Below are 9,124 nucleotides of genomic sequence, written 5' to 3' on the forward strand. Positions count from 1 at the left end.
GGGAGGGGATGTTACAGTCCCTGCCACCCTGGCCCCACCTGCAGCTACCACTACGGGCCAGGCTGTATCTTCAGCGGCTGGACGGGAATGACCAAGACGTGAAGCCAAGCCCAACAGCAAGTTTTCGGCCCACACTTGGGTGACAGCGCGTAGGGTTAAGTAGGACTCGAGCCCTCCCGCGTGAGGTGTGGAGAAAGTATTCGGCTGGCGGCGGCACTCTTCTCTCGCTCGATCCCCTTCTTCCTTAGAACCCTAGATCGATTTGGGACTTGTATCCTCTATTCCTATGTGTGCTGTTAAGATTCGAGTGGGAGCATAACAAGACTACTAGAAACGCATAGGCAAATATTAGCACAGCTTGAGGAATTATGCTCACACGGTCACACCCCTTCTTATCTCCCCCTGTGCTCTCTAATTATCACTTAACAGAGTAATATTATTACTGCATGCCAAGTGTTTTGTTATCACAAAGTTGTTGACATTTACGTGCGCGCACACACACAAAAAGGTTCTGAACTGATCCAGGTACATATGCAAATTCCATGTGTCGCATGAAAATTGTCAAGCATGCTTGTGACACTAACACAAACATCTACAAAAATTTCAATATTTTATTTTATTTTATTGTTCACGCGGAAGAAAATGACTCCCGGAGCCAAAACACCTCCCCGCATTGTTATGCCTTATGAAGTAGATAGACATATGACATTCTTATCTCTAAACGTACTTTTTATGCTATAGTTATTGAGGATTCAGATTAAGGATTGACACCATTTGGCTGCTATAGACTAAGCGTACTGTTCCAACCCTTTTCTCTGTCCTCAACATATTAGGTAACTTTTCTTTTCAGCAATTCGGTACTCAGGCAAGCTAGCCTTGATACTTCTTTCATTTTGGTGTATCTTGTTGTAATGCGCAGATTCTACCGAGGTGTGGAAATTCCAGACTACGTGATTAAAACGAGACATATCATATGTGGTATTTTTTTTTGCTTATACTGAAATTTGAAAGTACTACCTCCACCATTGCATTAAAAATAAAAGGAAACATGGCAAACAGAAAAAGCCAAAATCCGCCTTCTGTGCAAGCATAACAAGTTTTTCTATACATGTAGAAAATGCAAACAGAAGTTATATTAATCCAAAATTTTCAGGCTACAAAAGATCTTACCATCTGATTGTAGAAATGGACGGGTGCAGCAACGCACGCCATCATGGTCTAGTGAGAGCTTGAAATATGAGGGGCTTCGGGGCTAGGGAGCGTTGGAACCTGCTTAAAGAGTATATTAGCGCTAATAATATATCAAATTTAATTTGTCTGCAAGCGACCAATAAGGAGTCGTTTTCCCATTCTGATCTTGCTTCTTTGGCTGGGGATGGTACTTCCGGTTGGAATTGGCTCCCTGCTATTGGTCGGTCTGGTGATATTCTTTTAGGGGCCGATCTGGATGTTTTTGACTTGGTTTCGTTTGACTCGGGCTCTAACTTTGCTAGTTTGGTGTAGTACCATAGGGTTTTGGATAAAAACTAGGAATTTATTGGGGTTTATGGTCCGGCCGACCACTCTTTCTCTCAGTCCTTCTTGTTGGAGCTGTTTGCTAAGTTGGATTCTGTTACAGCCTTTCCCGCTTGGTGGTGACTTTAATCTCATTGGATTTCCATGGGATAAAAACAATTCCAACTTTTCGTGGTCTAGAGCTGAGGGTTTGAATGACTTTGTCTTCAACTATGCGCTTCGTGAGCTTTTTTTCATAGATCTGGGGCACGAATTACGTGGTCAAATCATCAGCTGGACCCGGTTCGCTCAGTTCTTGATAGGGTGTTCTCGTCTCCTAATTGGGATATTCTTTTCCCTCGTTCTTCTCTTGCTGCGGAATCTGCCATTGGCAGTGATCATACCCCCCCTCCTTCTGGACTCTGGCTTGGCCTCCCTGACCTATTCCCGCCCGTTCAGGTTTGATGCCTCCTGGTTTCTCATTGAGGGTTTCCCACAGTTGGTTTCTGCTAAGATCCTAGGTTTGTTTGGGTTGTCGCACGGCTCCTTTGGACCGATTGATGATTGGCGTTTCCTTTCCTCCAACCTCAGTCGGTTTTTGGAAGGGTGGAGCTGGAATCGTGTGGCGGATGCTCGTAAGGAAAAAAAGATAGGCTCTTATCTGGTGTTAAGACGCTTGATGCGACTGCTGACTCGGTTGGTATGGATGCGGAGGGTTGGGCGCATAGATGTGAACTTGAAAGTGCTCTTTTAGGCTTACATAAACAGGAGGAGGTGTATTGGCAACAACGCGGTCATATTTTCCGATCGCTAAGGGCCGTTGTAGGCGTTGTTCTATCCTTAGTTGTGTATCAACGGAGAGGTTGTGGCCGATCCTGAGATCATTAAAGAGATGTCTTTTCCTTCTTCTCTGATCTTCTAGCGGCCAAATGCCTGGCGGATGTGCGTATCGCTCAGGATTCCTCTTGCCACAGACGAAATTGACTTGGTGGTATCCTCGTCCAACTCCAGTTCTGCTCCTGGACCTGATGGCTTCTCTATCGCTTTCTTCAAGAAAATTTGGCTGGTTCTTAGGCATCTCGTCTATGCTATTATTTCTGGTTTCTGTTTGGGTACTATTAGGGCATATCTCCCTCTAAAGTGGTCTTGGTGTTTGCTGACAATGCGTTTGCGGACTAATCGTTTGCATTGAGCATTTCAGATATTCATTCATTGGAACAAGATGATTCATTCCCCTCAGAGCTCAAAGTGAAGACGGTGTAGGTCTCCTTCATTTCGGTTTTGGTGGACTTGAGTCGTAGGAGATACCGTACTATCAAGAGGGGGCCCGTATCGAAACGAGTCGGTGGAATTTGCACGTACACATCTCTTTTGCTCTCATCCCTCCTTCCTACATTCGTGGTGTATCCATGTTATCGTGGAAGTGGCATAGAAGAGGTGCCAACGGTAGTACCGTGGCCCAGAGCGGCAGTACTGCCTAGCGCCGCAGGCGGTAGTATCGTTGTTTCAGCGCAGTAGTACCGCCCATGAACATAGGCGGCAGTACCGCTCCGGTTCCACGCTAGTACCGCCTCGACTCGAGACCGGTGTTTCTCGTTTCGAGTTCAGTGGCAGTAGCAGTGACAGTAGGAGTGGTAGTACCACACCTACCACCGCTACTAGTGCCGCTCAATGGCCCTCTCCTCTATCCCTTCCCCCTTAGGCACTATGCGTGGTTCCAGCGGTAGTACCGCTGGGTCGAGCGGCAGTACCGCTGCGGCCAGCAGTAGTACCGCTCCCTAGAGCGGTAGTACCGCTCGCTGTGGACTGAATGAGGGGATAACGGTTGGATTGTTTCCCCCACTATATAAGGGGGTCTTCTTCCCCAAGAAGACCTACCTCTTTTCCCCAAGCTCCATTGTTGCTCCAAAGCTCATTTTCGCCCGATCTCTCTCCCTAGCCAATTGAACTTGTTGATTTTCTATGGAATGGTTGCGAAGGCCCCGATCTACATTTCCACCAAGCGAAATTTGATTCCCACCACCAATCCCTTGCGGATCTTGTTACTCTTGAGTGTTTGAGCACCCTAGATGGTTGAGTTCACCCCGGAGCCACATTCCATTATGGTTAAGCTCTGTGGTTCATTGGGAGCCTCCAATTCGGTTGTGGAGAGAGCTCCAACCTTGTTTGTAAAGGTCCGGTTGCCGCCTTCAAGGGCACCACTAGTGGAATCACGACATCTTGCATTGTGTGAGGGGGTGACGAGAGTACGATGACCCTAGTATCTTCTTGGGGAGCATTGTGCCTCCACACCGCTCCAACGGAGACATACTTCCCCTCAAAGGGAAGGAAGTTCGTTAACACATCCTCATCTCAACCGGCTCCACTTGTGGTTATCTCTTACCTTTACTTTGTGCATGCTATTGTTGTGTTGTATCCTTTGCTTGCACTTGTTGTTGTTGTTACCATCATATAGGTTGCTCACCTAGTTGCACATCTAGACAACCTTTGTTGCTAACCCTAATTTGTTAAGAAAAGTTAAAATTTGGTAGTTGCCTATTCACCCCCTCTAGTCAACCATATTGATCTTTTCAATTGGTATCAGAGCCTCATCTCTTTATTAAGGGCTTCACCACCCAAAGAGTATGCTTGACACCAAGGAGGAAATGCCCGAGGCCGTGGAGTTGACTTCGATCACACGAGATGACTTAAATGAAGCTATGGCTTCACTTAAGACATCTATGATGACCGAAGTCAAGTCTATGTTTAAAGAATTGCTTGAGGGGATGAAATCCACTGCTGGTCCCTTGCTTGTGATTAATCCCACGACATCGGAGACAGAGGCCAATTCCGCCAAGGAAGCGGCTAAAGGTATCATGTTCCTTCCCCTCATGACAAGAATGGGATGGACCGGTCCCTATGTGGCACCCCGGCTCAAAGAGACCGGAACACCCCATATTCTAGCCCAGAGATCAAGTCTTCTGGAATACGGCATGTTTTGCATAGAACAAATCCGCTCCTTATTACAATCCATATGGATACAAGGATTTCGATATAATAGGGAATTACATCGGCACGGCGACACTACGCATGCTCAGGTTGCTCTATGCTAGCAGTAGAACAACTCATAGCAGCGGAATAACTTCTAGCAGCGAAATAACGACGATAGTGACAGACTCCACTCCGCAGGGACTCTGGCTGGAACGCTTATCCTAGCTCGCCAACAAGGGATCCATCGCAAACAAGTAAGCAAACAAAGCATGACCTGCAAACTAGCATGAGACGTCAGGTCAGTACATTGAATGTACTTGCAAGCTCACAACAACCAAAGCAATCAGGGCAAACAATAGCAATGGCATTTATAGGTTAAACAAGGATGAGCATGATACTACTAGGACAACATGGCATGAGCATAAGAACATGATACCACTGGAACAAGATCAGCATGGCATGAACATACTACTCGAGACATGAACAATGATGATACTAGCATGCAACATGCTACAAATATCACTTACTCTGTTCGGGGTTACCAGGTAACCACCAAATATATGCCACTCTTACTTACCATCATGGTCACGGGATCACTTCAATCATTATCAAGAATACCATCAGGATCTCATCATTATCAAGAATACCATTGGGATCCTCACAAGATCACCTCATCAATATCAAGAATACCATCGTGATCCTCCCGTAACCACATAAAGATCAACCAACTTCTTTCCTCATCAAACCGGGGTTGTTTATTAGTCAGGTTATTATTACTGTTGACTCATAGTGTGACCTACTATGAACTGGGCCCTTATCCGCGGGCACGACTATCGATAGATTATACACACTCTGCAGAGGTTAGCACACTGTACCCACACTACAGAACCCAAGGCCTCGTGCTCCCATTCGGGTGGACCAACGACGTTCTTGTTGGGGATCGTAGCAGAAATTTAAAATTTTCTACGCATCACCAAGATCAATCTATGGAGTAATCTAGCAACGAGGGGAAGGGGAGTGCATCTACATACCCTTGTAGATCGCTAAGCGGAAGCATTGCAAGAACGCGGATGAAGGAGTCATACTCGTAGCGATTCTGATCGTAGTTGATTCCGATCTAAGCGCCGAACAATGGCGCCTCTGCGTTCAACACACGTGCAACCCGGCGACGTCTCCTACGCCTTGATCCAGCAAGGGGAGAAGGAGAGGTTGGGGAAGACTCCGTCCAGCAGCAGCACGACGGCGTGGTGGTGGTGGAGGAGCGTGGGACTCCAGCAGGGCTTCGCCAAGCATTACGAGAGACGAGGAGGGAGAGGGGTAGGGCTGCGCCAACAGGGAGATCGAATCGTGTGCTGGGCTGCCCCTTTGCCTCCACTATATATAGGGGGAGAGGGAGGGCTGCATCCCCACCTAGGGTTCCCACCCCAAGGGGTGCGGCAGCCCTAGATCCCATCTAGGGTGGCGGCCACAAGGGGGAGAGGGGGAGGCGCACCTGGGGTGGGCCTTAGGGCCCATCTGCCCTAGGGTTTGCCCCCTTCCCCTCTAGGAGGCGCCTTGGGCCTTGGTGGGAGGCGCCCCAGCCCATCTAGGGGCTGGTCCCTTCCCACTATTGGCCCATGTAGGCCTCCGTGGCTGGTGGCCCCACATGGTGGACCCCCGGACCCCTCCGGTGGTCCCGGTACACTACAGGTGATGCCTGGAACACTTCCGGTGGCCAAAACCATACTTCCTATATATCAATCTTTACCTCCGGACCATTCCGGAACTCCTCGTGATGTCCGGGATCTCATCCGGGACTCCGAACAACATTCGGTAACCGCGTACATACTTTCCCTATAACCCTAGCGTCATCGAACCTTAAGTGTGTAGACCCTACGGGTTCGGGAGTCATGCAGACATGGCCGAGACAACTCTCTGGTCAATAACCAACAGCGGGATCTGGATACCCATGTTGGCTCCCACATGCTCCATGATGATCTCATCGGATGAACCACGATGTCAAGGATTCAATCAATCCCGTATACAATTCCCTTTGTCTATCGGTACGATACTTGCCCGAGATTCGATCGTCGGTATCCCGATACCTTGTTCAATCTCGTTACCGGCAAGTCTCTTTACTCGTTCCGTAACACATCATCCCGTGATCAACTCCTTGGTCACATTGTGCACATTATGATGATGTCCTACCGAGTGGGCCCAGAGATACCTCTCCGTTACACAGAGTGACAAATCCCAGTCTCGATTCGTGCCAACCCAACAGACACTTTCGGAGATACCCGTAGTGTACCTTTATAGCCACCCAGTTACATTGTGACGTTTGGCACACCCAAAGCACTCCTACCGTATCCGGGAGTTGCACAATCTCATGGTCTAAGGAAATGATACTTGACATTAGAAAAGCTTTAACAAACGAACTACAAAATCTTGTGCTAGGCTTAGGATTGGGTCTTGTCCATCACATCATTCTCCTAATGATGTGATCCCGTTATCAACGACATCCAATGTCCATGGTCAGGAAACCGTAACCATCTATTGATCAATGAGCTAGTCAACTAGAGGCTTACTAGGGACATGGTGTTGTCTATGTATCCACACATGTATCTGAGTTTCCTATCAATACAATTCTAGCATGGATAATAAACGATTATCATGAACAATTAAATATAATAATAATAACTAATTTATTATTGCCTCTAGGGCATATTTCCAACAGTCTCCCACTTGCACTAGAGTCAATAATCTAGTTCACATCGCCATGTGATTAACACTCACATGTCTCATCGCCATGTGACAAACATCCAAAGAGTTTACTAGACTGAATAATCTAGTTCACATCACTATGTGATTAACACTCAATGAATTCTAGGTTTGATCATGTTATGCTTGTGAGAGAGGTTGTAGTCAACGGGTCTTGCCATATTCAGATCCCTATGTATTTCGCAAAACTTTATATCGTAGATGCTGCTACCACGTTCCACTTGGAGCTATTCCAAATTATTGCTCCATTATACGTATCCGGTATCTCTACTCAGAGCTATCCGGATAGGTGTTAAGCTTGCATCGACGTAACTCTTTATGTCGAACTCTTTATCACCTCCATAACCGAGAAACATTTCCTTATTAGGATAATTTTGACTGCTATCTGGTGATCCACTCCTAGATCACCTTTGTACCCTCTTGCCAGACATGTGGCAAGGCACACATCAGGTGCGGTACTCAGCATGGCATACCGTACAGAGCCTATGACAAAAGCATAGGGGACGACCTTCGTCCTTCCTCTTTCTTCTGTCGTGGTCAATCTTCAAGTCTTACTCAACTTCACACCTTACAACTCAGGTAAGAACCCCTTCTTTGACTGATCTATTTTGAACTCCTTCAAAATCATGTCAAGGTATGCGTTCTTTGAAAGTATCATCAGACGTCTTGATCTATCTCTATAGATCTTGATGCCCAATATGTAAGCAGCTTTATCCAGGTCTTCCTTTGAAAAACACTCTTCAAACAACCGTTTATGCTTTCTAGAAATTCTAAATTATTTCGAATCAACAATATGTCATCCACATATACTTATCAGAAATGTTGTAGTGCTCCCACTCACTTTCTTGTAAATACAAGTTTCTAGCAAACATTGTATAAACCTAAAAGCTTTGATCACTCCATCAAAGCATATATTCTGACTCCGAGATGCTTGCTCTAGTCCATAGAAGGATTGCTGGAGCCAGCATACCTTTTTAGCATCCTTAGGATCGACAAAACCTTTTATTGTATCACATACAACTTTTCTTACGAAGACTGGTAAGAAAACTTGTTTTGACATCCATCTGTCAGATTTCATAATCGAAAAATACAACTAATGCTAACATGATTCCGACGGACTTAAGCATCGCTACGGGTGAGAAATTATCATCGTAGTCAACTCCTTGAACTTGTGAAAAGATTCTTTCCCACAAGTCGAGCTTCATAGAGGGTAACATTACCGCCCACGTCCGTCTTCTTCTTAAAGATCCATTTATCTCAATGGCTTGCTGATCATCGGGCAAGTCCACCAAAGTCCATACTTTGTTCTGATACATGGATCCTATCTCGGATTTCATGGCTTCTAACCATTTGTCGGAATATGGGCCCACCATCGCTTCTCCATAGCTCGTAGGTTCATTGTTGTCTAACAACATGATATCTAAGATAGGATTACCGTACCACTCAGGAGTAGTACATATCCTTGTCGACCTATTGTAACATCCCAAATTTTCAATTTGGAATGTTATACATAGATCATCCATGCATATCATGATTTATTGCATTTCCGTTCCGCAATCCTCGAAATCCTAGGCAACTCAAGGACCCACGGAGAGAGTTGGGGATTTTCCGGTTTTCATATTTGATTTTTATCAAATAATGAAACGAGGATTTTGATTTTATAATTTTTCTCTCCGAGAAATATTTCATATTAAATCAAATGAGTGGAGATAATATGACTTCTCCAAAATAATTGAAATATCGGAGGAAAAATATTAAAATCATTTATTGGATTTTATTTGGTTTTATTCGGATTTTATTTGCATTAGAAAAATTGCACATTTTCAAAATTGCATTTTAGGGCCAAGAAATGTTCAACTCGTCCTAAATATTTTATTTAGACGGTGAAAATTTATTTTGGCAT

The sequence above is a fragment of the Triticum urartu genome, chromosome 7, assembly GCF_003073215.2.
Source record: "Triticum urartu cultivar G1812 chromosome 7, Tu2.1, whole genome shotgun sequence".
Taxonomy (NCBI): Eukaryota; Viridiplantae; Streptophyta; class Magnoliopsida; order Poales; family Poaceae; genus Triticum; species Triticum urartu.